General features: G+C 39.5%; 1 pseudogene; it reads right to left on the reverse strand.

Moving 5' to 3' along the window:
• Positions 1–18,189, reverse strand: part of LOC127446383 (neuron navigator 1-like) — a 112,180-nt pseudogene that overhangs the window by 69,787 nt on the left and 24,204 nt on the right.

Here is an 18,189-nt window from a genome sequence, read left to right on the forward strand (position 1 = left end):
ATTGCAGTGGGTGCATGCATAATTCACTTTAATACTCTTCTGTCATGAATACAGATCCATTTCTGCAACAATAGTTATGTGAATTCTTTGCGGAGGAATATTTCAGTCAAACCAGTATAATCACATGGTTTTTGATCCAACCCCCATCTAACCACTTTTGTACATACAAATGCATTGAGGGAAATGCGCTCACTAACTTTTGGAAAACAAAGTGCTTTAGAGAGCATTTTCCTCGACACAATTAATGATGGTGAGTTATGTTTGCAGAACTGAACACAAATTATCTGAATAACCACAGTGGTTTAACCCTGCTGAAACATTAATAAAAATGCACACACATTTTTCCATGCACACCCAGAGAAAAAAAAAAAATATTGCTCAGAGGTTGCTCTTTCAGAGCTCAGGAGACTTAAAGTGATGTGTGTTCACCCAAAAATGAAAATTATCTCATCATTTACTCACCCTCATGCCATCCCAACTGAATATGACTTTCTTTTTATCAGCAGAACACATTTGAAGGAAAACAGGAAAAATAACTTAGCTCAGAAGGTCCTTAAAATTGCAAGTGGATGGTGATCAGACCTTTGAAGCTCCAAAAAGAACAGACAGTCAGCATAAACGTCATCCATACGAATCCACTGGTTAAATTAATGTCTTCTAAAACAAAACGATTGCTTGACATGACCATGGCAACATTGTGGTCGAGGCTTTCTTTCATCAGAGGGAAAGCCACCCCAGCGGCTCCCTGCCTCGGTCCTTCTACCTACGGGTATGAGGCCGTGTTGGTTAGCACTGGGGCGATTTGGGACCCCAATGGGAGCCGCTCCGCCGGGTATTTTTTTACTTTTTTCTCTTGGATGAGACATCCAGGATCAGCTCAGAAACACACCATTGTGAGTAAACATACAAATACAAATACAGATCTAAACCAAAACCAATGGAGCTTCTGTACAGTGTTCCTCCTACTCAGTTGTAAACAGTGCCGCTCTTCCGGGTGTGTCGCACATGCATCTGTTCTTGCGTGAACGTTCCAATGCGATTACATCACTTGCGTGTACTGCTACTGACCGGAAGCGATGATTTATAGTTAAAAAGTACTTAAATATTGATGTTTTTTCACAGCAAAAGCGATCGTTTCGCTTTAGAAAACATTAATTTAACCAGTGGAGTCGTATGGATGACGTTTATGCTGACTGTCTGTTCTTTTTGGAGCTTCACAAATTTTCTTCAAATGTTTTCTGATGAAGAAAGAAAGAAAGAAAGTCATACACACCTATGATGGCATGAGGGTGAGTAAATGATGAGAGAATTTTCATTTTTAGGTGAACTATCACTTTAATGGAGTTCTTATTTACACTTTTATTTAAATTTCAACTTAATCACGAATGTTTCTCAAAGCTCCTATAGGAAAAATAAAAATAAAAACAAATGAGACAATAGTTGACCTAAAAGACCTTGTGTTTTTTAGATGTAAAAAGTATGATTTTACTGTATAATTAAAGGTAAAATTGTATATTATATTTAACAAGAGAATACATGTACTTTTTACGGTAAACTATTGTTAAAATGACTGTAAAAAAAAACAGTAATCGGGCATTCTATGTCCTACTAAGTCCATGTGTGACCCATCACATTTAATTATATTTTGTGGGAATAGTTATGTTTCTTCTCATTTTTAATATCAGTTATGTATATTAGGGTGTTCTGTAAAGCCTGAAATATGGTCACTGTATTTTTTACAATAGATTTCTGGCAACCACAGTTCCCTGTATTTTGCCGTAAATGCAACAGATTTTTATTTTTAATAAAATAAAATATAGAGCTATTAAATGAATGTGGAAGAATTTATCATATCGAAATTGCAATATTTGGTATCTTGTCTAATCTGAACACAGTTTGTGATATTGTTGAGAGCTCTTTTGAAACTCTAGAGGAGACCTATGTTAGATTATTGAGGTGTTTTTCTTATGAAAACAATCTGAGACATTAAGCAGAAGTCTCCATTTGCTCTCCAGTTAATCTTGAGTTTGAGATTTTTCATTTTATATTTAGATGATTTTTCTTTCACACATATTTGAAGAGCCTTTTTAACAGTTAAACATGGAGATATAGCACTTATTTACCCATTTACTAGTGTATCTAAAATGTTATATTAAAAAAGCCAAGCAAATTATGCCACAGAAGGATCCTAATAATAGAGATAACTCACTTACACCCACATTAAACACCCACAGCAGTGCAAATCTTCTGCAATGCCTCACCACTGGGTGTATCTAGTTATACACTTGCTTTCAGATTATTTCTGTGGTTTGCCTTGTTTTAGGGTCCTCTTTAAAAGAACCAAACTCAGACCCCTTTAAGTTGACCAAGAAGTGGACAGAGTGAAAAAGGACCCTGTTCTCTTTGCATTCACACTATTTGTGACCTTGAAAGTGGGCTCAGATCTCTTTTTGGTCCACTTTACTCATTACCGTGTCTCAGTCCATTTTGCCTTCACACTGTTGTTTTTGTGGAACCCAGGCCACTTTTTAAAAGACAAAACTGATGATAATTATTATTATTATTATGGCTGTATTAAATGTAAAAGTTCAATTATATTAACTTAAGAGATTATTAAACATGTTTAATACCCTTAAAATGAATAATTATCAATAGTGCAGGTGTCTTTGTTCAATAAAACATTTTATTGATCTTCTGCATTAAAAAAAATAACAAATAGCATTGTAAATATATAACATCTTGTTTTTTTATAAGAGGGAAAGCAGTGCATTAAACTGAATTCATTGTATTTTTATAATAATAATACTGTATTTAGAGGCAAAATTCAAGACATTAAATCATGGATTATGGTAGATTAGTCATATTGCCAACTAAAAATGCAACTGATCATTGGTTTATCTATTGACAGCCTCGGACAAAATCCATTCAATGAAAACAATAGTATATTAGTATATATAAGATATTAGTCTTCGCCATTCCACTGCAGACCGGTTAAACCCTCGAGTCTTCATTTGCACAGAACACTAAAGAAATATTTGTAAGTTTGTTTTGTGAGGAATTTAAATAGTTTTCATCATCAATTTACTGTCCATAGAAACAGAATAGACTTTATTCAGGCTAGCGCCATCTTTGATTTTTAATGGGAACAAAAAACGAGGCTGTGAGGAATAGACTATTCTCTTCAATGGCACAGACACAGAAAGGATTGACAGATTGATAGCTCTTTCTCGATTCTGTGGGTGGTGGTGCATGGCCGTTCTTAGTTGGTGGAGTGATTTGTCTGGTTAATTCTGATAAGGAACGAGACTGGCATAATAGTTATGCGGCCCGTGCGGTCGGTGTCCAACTTCTTAGAGGGACAAGTGGCGTTCAGCCACGCAAGATGGAGCAATAACAGGTCTGTGATGCCCTTAGATATCCGGGGCTGCACGCGCACCACATTGGGTGGATCAGCATGTGTCTACCCTGCACTGATAGGCGCGGGTATCCCGCTGAACCCCACTCATGTTAGGGACTGGGGATTGCAACTATTTCCCATCAACGAGGAATTCCCTGTAAGCACGGGTCATAAGCTCATGTTGATTAAGTCCCTGCCCTTTGTACACACCGCCCGTCGCTACTACCGATTGGATGGTTTAGTGAGGTCATCGGATCGGCCCCGCCAGGATTCCTCGCGGGCCTTGGCGGAGTGCAGAGAAGACAATCAAACTTGACTATCTAGAGGAAGTAAAAGTCATAACAAGGTTTCTGTAGGTGAACCTGCGGAAGGATCATTAACGAAGGCTCCGGTGGCGAGAGGCCCAGAGAGGCTGAAAAAAGACTGAGGCCGAGACAGGGGTGGTGGCGTCCCCCTGCCCGAGGCGAACTGTGGTTTGTCCTCTGTTAAGCGAGGTCACCCGTACCCTCGGCGCTCAGTGGCCAGCGTGGACGGGGAGCGACGCCGGTGCGACTATGGCCGCGCCGTGTCGTCTCCTCCGCGAAAGGGAAAACCAAGTGAGCCCGGAGCGCTTGGTGTTCACTATGCACGTTATTGGCGAACTGAACCGCAAACTTCAAGCGAACCATACTCAGACCACCTCCTGAGATGGTCTTGGTTCGGTTTGCTTTAAAGGGGTCTGAGATTGTTTAAATTGTTCACATATGGGCCAAAAATCCTGCAAACCACCCTCAGACCCCTGAAACGGTCCAAGTGTGAAAACACCCTTAAAGACATATTGAGGCACATGAACCACTGATGATATCATCATCTGACAAATGTTGCCTGGCCTTGAATCTTTCTCCAAATCACTCACATTATGGACATGAATGATACCTCAGATCTGCTTGATGAGGAGAGGTGTGCTATTACTTCTCTTAATGATCAGACTTGCTATTTCTGGTATGAAAAAAAATAGGATTAAATAGGCAAGAAACCCCCCCCCCAGATTTACAATAAAGCAGGGACCCGGCCATATCTAGAGACCCGAATATCCAACCTTTATTCATAGAATCATGTTACTATACCTACAAAAGATTTTGACATTGCTCGTTGTACGTATCGCAGCAGTATCCTGGTGGAATGAACACTAGATGCGCTACAATAACTTTTACACAAATCACGAGTAAAACAGCAGATTATCAGTTCATAAACACGCAGCGGCAAAGCTAGACCCTGGCTGATAGGGTTGAAGAGCCGGATCTTTTGTTAATAGCCCCGAATGTTTTTTGGAGATAAAAAAATAAGTAAGGCTTAATGTTCATTACATCAGTGTACAAAAGTAACAAGGCAGGCTGCAATTCTGGCTTCAAACGTAAATTAATTCACACTTTGACTTTTACCTGCTGTTCATGCTCAAGTTCGTGGAGTTACACTGCTGCATTTAAATAGCCTCTTTTGGGTGCCTTGATTTTTAAATGGTTTAAAATCAAATGACATTGAACTTGTCTAATTATTGTACTTAAGTCTGCACACCAGAGCAAAAGGAAAAAAAACACTGTCTTACCGTTTGTGGAGGCGGAGGCGTGGCCGAGCACCATGCTGTGGAGAGTGAAGCGGGGGAGATGAGTGGTGAATGATTTCCACCTATGCTTAACACCTGTCTTTTGTTTCAGTGAGGAGTGACAGGGGCTTTTAAGGAGAAGAGACAGCGGCAGTAGAGAGAGCCCAGCTGACAAGCTACGCATGTGTTGGCCACTGCCGTTATTATTATTTATATTAAAAACCTTGAGTTATTTGAGTGTGAGTTGTACCGTTGCACACTAAAGCGAATGTGTTTGTATTGAATAAAAGAGATTTTCTTGTGTTGGAATCGCCGTCTCCCGCTTCCTTATTGCCTGGAACTCAGGATCTTGCTACAATGGTGCCGAAATCCGGGATTCCTCGCCACTGGCTGACATTATCAAGACACTCGCTGGCATCCACCAGACACAACACCAGGCCCTCCTGGAGCTTCATACCGAACAGGAGCAATGGTTCGAGGCACTCGTGCGAGCCCAGGCAGAGGACCGGCGGGTGTTCCAGAGCTTGCTGCCACAGGAGGGTAATCCAGCAACAACACCTGCCACGAGACCACCACCTCAGATCACCCTGGCCAAGATGGGCCCCCAGGGTGACCCCAAGGTATTTGTGGAGTTGTTTGAGCGGGCCACTGCGGGGTCAGTCTGGCCCCAGACACAGTTGGCAGTCCATCTGCTGCCACTCTTGTCAGAGGAGGCCCAGCTTGCGGCCCAACATCTGTCTGTGGGTAACCTGCTGGAGTACCCGGACCTGAAGTGAGCCATTCTACAGTGGGTTGGTCAGAACCCAAGCCTTTTCTCTCTCTCTCTGTCTCTTCCCCTCCTCTACCTCATCCTGTCCTTGCTCCCTGGGGGGGGGGGGGTGTTCATTCCCCAAAACATGGAGGTGGACCAGGGGGGTTCCGGGCATTTCTACCACCCCCTCTGTGTCTGCTCCCCTTTCCCACCAGGTTGGAGAATCTGGGGCTGCATGTGCAGGGGGAAAGTCTGGGCCGGTGTGCAGGCGCTGCGGGGAGCTGGGCCACTTCCAGGATCAATGCCCGGTGAAGGAGGTGGGGATGTTGGTCCGGACTCCCGACGCATTATACCGCCCCCGACTGAGCAGGGACATACTGGATACCTGTGAATATTCAAGGGGGTACCTACCAGGTCTTGGTGGATTCGGTTGTAATCAGACCTCGATTCACCAATGCTTGGTTCAAGGTGAGGTTTTGGGTACAGCACGTAAGGTGAAGGTGAGGTGTGTGCATGGGGACATTCACGAATACCCATTCGTGCCCGTTTCTATTCAAATTCAGGGGCAAAAACATAGAATTGAGGCAGCTGTTAGTTCTCGTCTTACTCCTCTGCTGATTTTGTGTACGAATTGGCCAGCATTTCAATCATTATTGAGGGGAATATGTGGGGAGGGGTCCTACAATAAAGCGCAATGGGGTGTGGGGTGTGATTTGCTGGCTGGGGAGGTGGTGCCAGGGCCGTCTACATCAGTTTCACGTCGGGAAGACTCAGGGGAGGGGGAAGTCTCATCTTTCCCAGCCTTTAGTGACAAGTTGTAATTCTTGCTTTGATCCTCCGCAGTTTAAATTAAAACGCCCTTGATCCGTTTATTGTGCACCTGACGTTTACTCATATAAAGTTCTGAACCGGTGTCAGTGTCGCGCTTAATATAACTATTATTTGACAGGTAGGGTGGTCGTTTTGTAAGTCATGGAAGGAAGGATTATTCTTATTTTTATATTATAATATGGCCCGTGAACTAAGACCCGGATGACACTGAAGTCTAGCAACGTCCCTGTAAAAACATACTTTTCACTCCGTTCCTCACACAATGCTATCTTATGACATCTTAACACTTTTACTATAGTACATGACTTGTTTTCATTACAACGTTTGCATTACAAAACCAACTACATTTACAAGTAAGGCACGATTATGAAATTTTACTGACGATTAATTGTCAAACAACTAATTGCAAATTAGGGCTTTCTCGATTGTCATATAAATTGTCACATTTCTTAAGGTTCATGTGTGCTTCATACACCTCTAGAGGACATTTTTATATATTTAACTTCAAATATATAAATCAAATAATAATAAAATAGGAAAATATGATTTTATTTAAAGGCTAAAAAAACGTATGAATGATATGAACAATAATGTTTTACATATCAAATCATTTTTAAATACTTAAAATATGTCTCTCTTTTTAGTTAACTTTAATATTGGTCAATTTTACATTTGCATTGTTGTTTTTGGTATATATATATATATATATATATATATATATATATATATATATATATATATATATATATATATATAATATTTATATTATATAATATTATATTATATTTTGCAATAGTAAAATATTTCTGTCCTAATTTCTTCACTTTCATACCTTAATTTAATGCTTTTTGATTTAACCCAAGAGCCCTTATTTCTCATGAAGCAAAACCTTTGAGATTTCATCTCATAATATTAACACTCCACAGAAAGAAAGTGTGTCTCGTCCTCTGTGCCACTGCGTTAGCCATTACACGATCGTCTAAAGTGAAGCTGGAATGCTTTGCATTCATATTTGTTTGTTAATATTTTGCACTTGAGAAGCGCTTCACGTGCTCATCCGGACAGAAGCTGCTCTGGTTGACGTCCGCGATGCGGCTCAGTGACATTCAGAGTTCATGACACACAAACGCGTCGTTGATGCCATTTAAAATGTGATTGAAATTTGAAGTGCACAATAATCGTGGTTATCTTAATAACCATAACCACAGTTAGATCAAATAACCATGATTAGACGATTATTTAATAATCACGACAGGCCTATTTACAAGCTTGTTCGAGTGCGATCAAACTGTGTGGTAGCTCAACTGATAAAGCATTGCACTTGCAATGTAAAATACAGGGGCATGCGTCCTGAAGGGCTTGCGAGTCGACATGTGAGCCGATCGTGTCATAGAAGCACCACAAAATGATGCAACTGTGTTTTTCATCTCAAATTTGCTTTTTATGGCACTATTGGTTAGGTTAAGTTTATGGTTTAGGGTAGGAAGTTAGGTAGGTTTTGTTGATTTAAAACAGTTGATATTTAGCGCCACACAACAGACATTTCACTTACGAACTGCTGCGATGAGTGTAAGGGACTACATAATATAATTTTTACAAAAATGTTATGACAGTCCCATAATTTTTATGAGATCAGGCTATGAATATCATAGTGGGCTCTTTTGACTTTTGACTACCAACAGCACCTAACAACCGCATAGCAACACCCTGGTAAACACCCAAAACACTCTAGCATTGCGACAAGTAACACTCACATTTTCTTCAGAAAATGTAAGAATGTAGTTTGCAATGTGATTTCAAAACTTTATGAAACTCTGCAGGGAAAGAATCATGAAAAACAAACAATCCTGGAAGACATTATTTCTTATTACTAACATACAGAATCAGCAGTACACAGCCAATCATTAGCTCTCGTTCAAGCCCTGCATTGTAATCTGCAGCCATTTTCCATCTGCAGTGGCATTCAAGTCTCACACACACACACCCTAATATACTGACACACCATGTTTCGCTGGGTCACACAGAGTCAGGCTGATGGGGGTTGCTATGGCAACACATCCCAACCCATGCACAGCATGCTCACAGACATGTTGAAGCAGCATTCAAATAAAGAAAGAGAAAGGGAGAGAGAAAGAGGTGAAATTATGAGTGGAAACCACCAACACCACCTGAACTTACTGCAAAATCTCATTGGTCCTAAAAATAGGGTTTAAATATTACCCAGACGTGCTCCGGCTTTGTGAGATTCGTCCCTAAGCTGCCTGTACTAGCAATGTCATGCAAATGACTAATTGCGATAATAACAAAACACAGTACTACAAAACAAGACAGGCTAATCTCTTTTTAATATGCCAGTTCCTTTCAGGATGGGCCTGGATGGGACCTGCACAGTCACTATCCAATAATACTCTCAGGGAACCACAGCAATATACCATGAGCACATAGCAATGAAAGCTACAACATGCTAGCGTCAGGCTAGACAAAATCAATAACATTATTTGTCAGCTGTTGGACTTAGCTTCATGCCTTGTCAGAGTACTGAACCCAAACTGAGAGAAACACAAACATCAGAAGTATGCTCCAAAAACAGTAGCTAAAACGACTTTTGTAGAAGCTAAAATGCGGCTTTGGTAATATCTAGCTTCTTAGCTTAGTGCTGTTCTAAGTACCATGTAAAAACCATGTTGTATGAGTAATCCTTTATCACCATCGTCTATTAAATACCATGGAATTACTATCTGATACCATTACTTTATCATGGTACTGCCACAGTTCTTCTTTTCTAAGAGCTTCCATGCAGAGAGACAAAAAAAAGCCAAAGCTCAAGAACATGGAATCAATCGTGGGAGACTGAAGCATCTGGGAGCAAACCGTCACCTTTTCCCTCCTTTTTCCTCACCAGATAATCTCCATGGTTACCACACTGAGACACTGCCATGCACTATGGAAACTGTTACCTTTGATTACTAAAATAAAATGCAATGCTAATCTGACTGCTGACATCTTCAAAATGGTGAGCAATTGAAAGCATTAGCCCAGGTTGCTAGGCTAATGACATTGGATAAAGTTAGAAAATATGGGACACTGCATCTTACACACTAGAGAAAGCTCTGAGGGTGTGTCATTATTCTCACCGATTAAATTATCGCTGAAAGTGTTTGTTAGAGAATGTTCGTTTCTTCAACAATAATGAAGAGAAGACAAAAAATACACATCATCAAGATAAATTATTTTATTTAAAACATACTGTTGAAAAAAATATAATGAGAAAAAAATAACAGAGCACATGTACATCTTACACAGATTACGACATTGTGCAGATAACGTGAGGTCATATAAAAGCTTTAAACTGTTTTCTAGTGATAGAACAATATACTGAATTTTGAAATATAGCAAACCAAAATAATGTTTTTTTTTTTTGGTAGAAGCAAAATGTTATATTTAGAAATTTGAAAATTGTTTTCTGTCAATGTGATCATAAAAGACCGTCATCATTAATGACTGTCAAACATCAAAATCTCTCTGTCGCTTTGTTTCTACGCTATTTGCAGGGTTTCGAACAAGGTCAATAGCCGCGTTTCAACTATCGGGCCAAATGAGGGCATGCTAGTGCATGTCAGTGCCAGTTGCGTTCCCACTGTCTCTTCCGGGGCTTCATCGTGGGCTTGTGCATTGTGGGCACTCTGGGCTTTCTCAGGGCCAACGGCCAATGACCCAGCTTTACTCCCCATTGGCCCATCAATTACCCTTGTGCCAAACAAGGCCAACAGGGGAGTAAAGCTGGGTCAATGTCAAAGGTGGAATTTTGCCAAACTTGCCAGGTTATGTATCCAGTGCACAATGGTACAGGTTCAGGAAAAATGTAAAAATTGTGGGCACAGTACAAATCCGTTAAAACGCACAATGGACAAAGCGGTGCCCAAAGAAAGAACTTTCCATGGTTCGAGATCATGGATGGTGTGCTAGGACATTGTCCAGCTGTTAGTGGAGAGACCATTCGGGACACCATGGCAGTTACAGTCTGTGAGTTGTCAATGCTAACTTATCTTGCTAGCTAGCTAATGTTTACAAATGATATAAACTCGATATTCTAGATCAGTGGTTCCCAACCCTGTTCCTGGAGGCCCCTCAACACTGCACATTTTGTATATCTCCCTTTTCTGACACACCCAGCTCAGGTCTTGGAGTCTCCATTAACAAGCTGATGAGTTGAATCAGGTGTATTTGATTAGGGAGATATCCAAAATGTGTAAAGTTGGAGGGCCTCCAGGAACAGGGTTGAGAACCACTGTTCTAGATAACTAGATAATATGATACCTCAGCTTGAGTTTCCCTCTTGCTTGTGAAATAGGCAGGGTGAGTGACATTGGCACCAGGGCTGCGTGTTAAGGGTGGGTTTTAGGGCCATTCTGCGGGGCTATTAGCCTGATGGTGAGAACGCAGTTTGATTTTGATCTTGCGGCTCGAGGTCCGAGGCTATTGGCTCCGGCTGGCCAGTTGATAGCTTGGCTCGTACCAGCCCAATAGTGGAAAAGTGACTTTTGAAGTGCTTAAATTGAAACCGAATGATGCTTGTTTGAACTGCTGCCATTCCTAAAGAGACTGTAGCACTTTAGCGCTTGTTATCCAAAGGAATGTAAAATCAATGTACATTGTACACATTATTTAAAAAAGTCAGCTCATATCATCAATATATATGCAATTTCATTACATAATATTAATTGATAAAAAGTATAATTTTTACTTTATCAATAAGCAAAAAAAAAAAGCATATATATTTACAGTATATTTATACAGTATATTCCTAGCAAAAAATATGTCCCTGAGCTAGGCCATGTTCTTTTCAGTTCTATTGCTTGTCCTGCACCTGATCAGCCTGAATGTAGCCAACTATTTTTTTTTAAGGTTTCTTTGTTTGTGATCTGTTCTTACTGTATATAGAAAGTTATATGAGAAACTAATCATTTGAACTTTGAGTATTCATACTGTGGATAAGAGAACTTTATTCTAATGAGAAATCATAATTTGCATGAACACAGTTTTCTGTCATACTTTAGTAATATTGAACCGTGAACCCCATATCGAACATGGAACTGAATCGTGAGGTACCCCTATCATCCCACCCCTACTGTTTTCCTATATTGGGGTATGGTCATAAACGGTTTAAAAATTAAACCGATAGGCACATGTTGATTTTTGCTCATTACACTGATTTCATGTAAACGCTTTTAGCAACATTTTTACTGGCTTATCCAATCTATGCAAGTGTTGTGTGCATGTCTGTTTACGTTTTGACATTTTCTTGTTCTGTCTCACATTGGAGTGTCAGTATAGTCTGTGAGAATGAGGGCTGGGTTTGATCACCCCACCATCATGCGGCACTCTCTAAATCCCTCTGCATGAGCTTCCTAGATAATGCTCTATTCCCACCCAGGAGAACTGGCCTGGATTTCATCATCCGAAAATGTGTTTGGGTGTGTGTGACTGAGCCAAAAGCTTTGTGATAATTTAATTTTCTATGGGTCGATAAAAACGAGATAGCAACCAGGAAGCAAGACAACTCAGGGTGGTAAACAAGAGGCTATCATCATAAATGAGTCCGACAAGAAATGATGGGCGAGAATCTTGAATTAGACACCTGCTGTCGAACTCACTGCTGTTGTGTGCTTATAGAGGCCCAAGACAAACACAAGGTAACTTCTTTGGCATTTAAATTATGGTGACAAATACAGTAGGGCATCAGAGTTATCTGAATAATCTGAGACCTGGCAGATGGCTCGACCTTGCAAAAGGACACAAAATGTGACTAGGCGCATTGAAATGCATAAAGTTCGCCATAATTAACAGAAGAAAGTTTTCAGCAGTGGCAGCTTGTGCTTTTCAAAAGAGGGGAAGCACAGATGTTGGTTGTCAATGGCAAGTGTAGGCCTAATTTGATATTCTTTTTTTTTGTTGTTGGTGGTGGTGCAGCATTATGACTAAAACTTGGGCCCAGAAAAAGGACGTTTCTGGTTCAAGCACTGAAAGTAATGAGCCATGAGCTGTCACCACTGTGCCCTTGAGCAAGGCACTTCACTCAAAGTTATTTTAGAGCTATTGTCCCTGCTTTGGGTAAAAGCATCTGCTAAATGGCCACTTGCATACTCGCTATTATTTTTGTGTCTGCATGATTGCTTTTAAAAGTAGCCTAGCTACTATCTATCAGACTAGTACTACTAAACATAAACTAGCCATGATGAAAAGACAAACATAGCTAATCAGCAGCATACTGTAGGTTGTACTTTGGATACTTGTCACTAGCACTAGACTTCTTAACCAGCAAGACCATGGTTGACAGCTTCACCAGTTTAGCTGGTTAACAACATGTCTGTTTTGGTCCACCAGTTAGACCAGTACCAAACTATAACCAGAAGCAATGCACCAATGTGTCAGCCAATCTTCGGTATTGAGAGATAAATGCAATTATCTGCGTTATCGGACATTGGGCGATTGTTTAAAAAAAAACAGCCGATTATCATGGATGATTATTTCTTGTCAATCAAACGGTGGCAGAAAAACGGGTCAGGACAATAGAGCACAACAGTCTGGTTACTGAAATCATTTGTCTATAGATTTTTAACAATAACTTATAAACCTATAAAGACAGACCTACCACTCCGAGGTTGTTAATTGATAGTATATGCTTCTGTTGAAGCCATCAGGCCATGTCATTTCAATTTTATTTAAAAAGAAAAAAAAAAAAAATAGAGGAATTCCTGGTGAATAACTACACTACCCATGATCCTGAAGAGAAAATATCTACTAATCAGAGAAATGTGGCTAACAAAGTGCGCCAAAAGAGCTCTGCAGTGACCGCCCGCTTCCATGACGCAATGTGAATGATGCAAACGAGTCAGTCCCTTTTTACTTTCAAACCATTATATATTTACATATATCTGATTATTTTGCAAAAGAATTAAAATATAAAGTTTCTATACTTATAATCAACTATTTTAGATTAATAGTTTTATATTTGTCATTGCTTTTAATTCGATTATGTCATTCACAGTGGTTCAAAGGATTCATACTGTAGGTTCATTCCCTCATTGAAGATGTTAAGAACAGAGTCTTGTACCTTTGTTAGATGTTCAAATACTTTTTAGCTTCAAATCAAAGTTTATAATATTGTGATTCACTCTGGAGCTGGTTGGTTTGGTTCAAGGCTTAGAGCTCTTTTACGAAGGATTTTCAACCAACTCTAATGGGAAAATTCATATAGACTAAAGCCGAACGAACAGTGCAATAGCTGTGTGGTATTTTACACTTTTGTTTGCTGTACTATTTAGGTTAAATGCACCAATTGTAACAGATAATATGGATTTTTGTGGTACATAGCTAAACTATAACTATAAACTAACAATTGCTTTATTTTAAAATTACGTTTAAGGAAAGAAGACAAATATTTCATAGCTGTACCGTCACTAAGTAAAAATTATCCGCAGCAAAAACATAATACGTTACATACTCAGCACTAACTATGTGACTTTCACAAGTATTAAGTGTATAAAAGTGTAGACATCCTTTCTTATAATGTTAAGATGCTATTGATGGAATACACCAGCGTTTGCCTCTTTCTCAGGTTGCTGTGTATGCCAGAACCAGAGGGCATTCTTTCATCATTCACAGCATCTCTGCAGGCCTCTCTGGTAATGTGACTAATTAGCATGCCCTATCTTTAATGCACTGCTCACTGCAACCTTTTTAATCTAGTGTACTTACACTGCAGATTAATAGTCATACTGCGATTCCTTGTCCCCATTCTTGACATTATACCATTTTTTATTTTTCACATTAGACAAAGGGAATAGTAATGAGTAAGGAATAGTACACCCAAAAATGATAATTCTCTCATCATTTACTCACCCCTATGCCATTTCAAACTCGTATGACTTTCTTTCTTCTGTGGAACACAAACAAAGATATTTTCATAGATGTATAATGTGTTTATATTCATACAGTTCAAGTCCATGGGGTCCAAACCTTTGCGTGCACAAGTGTAATCGGGCTTATATTTTGGTCAGTTTCTCACCCAAAACCTATCATATATTTGAAGAAGACATAGATTAAACCACTCGAATCATATGGATTACCTTTATGCTGCATTTATGTTCTTTTCAGAGCTTGAAATTATTGAACCCCATGGACTTGCATTATATGGATATAAACACATCATATCTCCATCAAAAAAAATCTTCATTTGGGTTCCGCAGAAGAAAGAAAGTCATACGAGTTTGAGGTGGCATAAAGTGAGTAAATGATGAGAGTTTTATCATTTTTGGGTGAACTATTCTTTTGATGCAGGTTTTCTATAAAGTGTTCTAGTGCCCTGGTGAAAAAGATAACAACTTAAACCAGCCTAATATGAATTGCTGGTCTTTGCTGGTTTAAGATGTTCAAGCTGGTTTCCTATCCTGGCCAAACTTGTCTTTAGCTGATTTCCAAGCTGTCAAGTGCCTAAAACCCCTTCTAGAACCAGCAAACAGACCAGCCTGATGATGCTGGGAGACTAGACTAGCTAAGACTAGCAAACATCTTAGGATTGTTTAAGCAGTGTTTTGTGATCTTTTCTACAATACTGCATGATTGCATCCAGATTTGACTGGTCAACAAGTCTTTAACGAACAAACCACTGTTTGGGTTATCCAGACACTCACCCATTGGCCAAATTGTCGTCATCGTCGTCATCATTCAAACTCTTGCTTTGTAAATCAGAATCACTCAGGTATCCAGACTTGAGGTCGCTCTCACCAGCGTCCAGTCCTTCGATGAACTCGCTGCGTGATGTGTGGCTGAGCCGGCTAGAACAGCGAGCAGGCATTGTGTGAGAGGTGTACTGGGACGAGGACTTGGTGCCCACCAAATAGCTGTTGCCAGTAGAGGAAGGGGCATCGCCAGCTTGCAGGCGGGGACTGGCCTGCCCGTGCCTCCAGGAGAGCGGCGAGGAGCGGTTGGAGAGGCTGGAGACACTGCGAGCATTGGTTTCATCACTGTCGTAGCATACACTGCTGTCCAGACAGCTGTAGATAGAGAGAGAGAGAGAGAGAGAGAGGGTTACTGACACTTTCATGCAGACTTTTCATTGCTGGTTTATGGTGGTTAGTGCTGGTTTGGACTAGCATATCTATACATTTAAACACCAGCATCCAAAACACAACATCCCAGAGGAAAACTGTATTGCTCAGATGTGGCTCAGGAGACTTAACAGAGTTCTCCATTATGTTTGATTTAGTATGAACAATAAGTTTTGGCTCAGATATTTCTCCTAAAATGTCCTATTAGAAATAAACTAGACACAAATTAGACAATTGTTTTCATACATTAATGGCATAGCCCAGATTATTTGGTCTTGGAAGAATTTGATGAGTAATGTTTGAGTTCTTATGGAAGTATCTGACGTTTGATGTCTTGGAAAATCTGTGCACTGTTTGAGACTTTGTTGGGATCTCTTTTGTTACACTAGAGGAGAAATATGTGAGGCAATTATTAGCGTGTTTTTATCAGGTGAAAATGTCTAAGTTCACACTAATCCGTTCTCATTTTAAAACGCATTGATTCTGCAATGTTTATGCCTCTCATCCATACTGGAGACATTTGAAAATGCTTTCTACACACTGCAAAAAAAAAAAAAAAAAAAAAACTATTTGCCAATCATAAGGTATATAACAATTCTGATCCCAATTCCGATTCCTCTTAACACTTTTGATTCCGATATGGTTCCAATAACGATTCTTACTTCTCAGGAAGATTCGTAAATATTTTTATTACATGTACTGCCCTCAGTAGTCTCAGAGATCATTTCAGATTTCAACAGATCAGATGTAACAAATCAGAGTTAAATTTAATACAGTTCTTACAAAAGGCATGTTTACACATTTATGACTAATTGGAGCATAAATGCATTCCAGTAATTGGTTATTTTTAACTTTATTTTTTTAAAACATTGTGTTTAATCTAGGAATTCCTGGTGAATAACTGCACTACCCATGATCCTGAAGAGAAAAGATTCACTAAAGGTTACAAAATCGAAGAACGAACTGGTATGACATCATTTAGAACAAAATCCAAATTCGTTTTGGTGGTTTGTAACAGCTCGCCTGGACAACTTTTAAGAAAAATTCTTACCGGCTGCTAAACACCTTATTGCTGCCATTGGTCCATGTCATCGGTAGGTGTGACCTGAAGCTCCACCTCCTACTGTGTTTATGTTTCACAGTCAGTATTCAACATGAACACATCACCGTGCATGACCATGTTGTGCTATTTGTTTTTGTTTTGTTTAATTAGTCTACAAAAGGAATCAAATCTACTCAAATACTCTCAAGTGCCCATTCACTCATGTGCCATTTGCAGTGAAAGCCATTCACACATTTGCCCAAAGTAAGACATGCCGCTCTTATCACCATTCTTTTGTCTGTATTTTGCCCATTATCACTCTTTTATACACCCCTCTTTGCAGTAGTATCAGTGTCATCATAAATTACAATATCAGAGTGTAATTGGCACATTATATGGCTGCGTTTAGCATTTTAGCATATTAGCATCATGAATTCAGAGTGTAAACCAGTTAAAGTTAAACATTTTCTACTGCATATATATTACTTTAAATCATCATTGAGTGGTTAAAACAACGTTTTACTGACCTCATGTGAATTCTACTTATAGAATGAGGCATAAAGTCATTGATAACACATTTTAGAGTCCTCATATTTAAGTGTACTTCTAAACGCCTCCCACAGAGGTGTGACCGGTGTCTGAATGTTCGCAAGTAGTATACCGTTGCACAGCTGTTTAGAACTTCTTTTTACCCCTGAGCGAAGAACGAAGAAGAACTTTTGCAGAAGTATATTGGGGCCTTTATCAGAGAAATGCGCCGAAAAAAAGGATGGCAAAAAAGCTCTGCAGTGACCGCCTGCTTATACTGCAGGGTAGTAATATACAGCAGTTATATATTAAATACAAATTCTAAACCACAAAAGTGCGCTAACATTTCATTAATTCATTGTCTTTTATATAAAATATTTTTTTTTAATAAAACAAAACTAGGCCTATCTTTAACAATCTGAACAATCAGTCAGTAAAGGTACAGCCTGATTTAAGTGTCAGGAGACTTAAACATAACACAACAACAGTTCTTTGTTCATTTCAAGCTGGACAATGGAAGTCAGATTCACTAAAAAGAAACAGCTCATTATAGTAATTTGTTGGGGAATCGGACTACACTTAGTAGAGGTGCAGCACTGGCACTGATTAGCACTGCAGGAAACAATGTCCGAGAGTATTTTAGAACAGCGTTATGTCTGCATCTGTGGAAAAATGAACATTTGTGAATCTTTATTGGAACCGAAAGTGATGAAAATCATGTTTGTTGTTGTTTTTTTAGTGGACAGTGGGTTCCAAACCATACTGTCTAGGAGAAACACCTGAGATATTAATATTACTAATTTGTGATTTTTCTTTCCTAAGGGATATGATGGTGACTAAGCATGCTGGTGGTTTAAACAAGGATGCTGGACCTGATCAGGCCCTCAGGAACTCATACTAAAGAAGCATATGTTAGCCAATCCGCATATATGTTAGAACACTTCTGTT

Source organism: Myxocyprinus asiaticus, chromosome 9 (genome assembly GCF_019703515.2).
Source record: "Myxocyprinus asiaticus isolate MX2 ecotype Aquarium Trade chromosome 9, UBuf_Myxa_2, whole genome shotgun sequence".
Lineage (NCBI taxonomy): Eukaryota > Metazoa > Chordata > Actinopteri > Cypriniformes > Catostomidae > Myxocyprinus > Myxocyprinus asiaticus.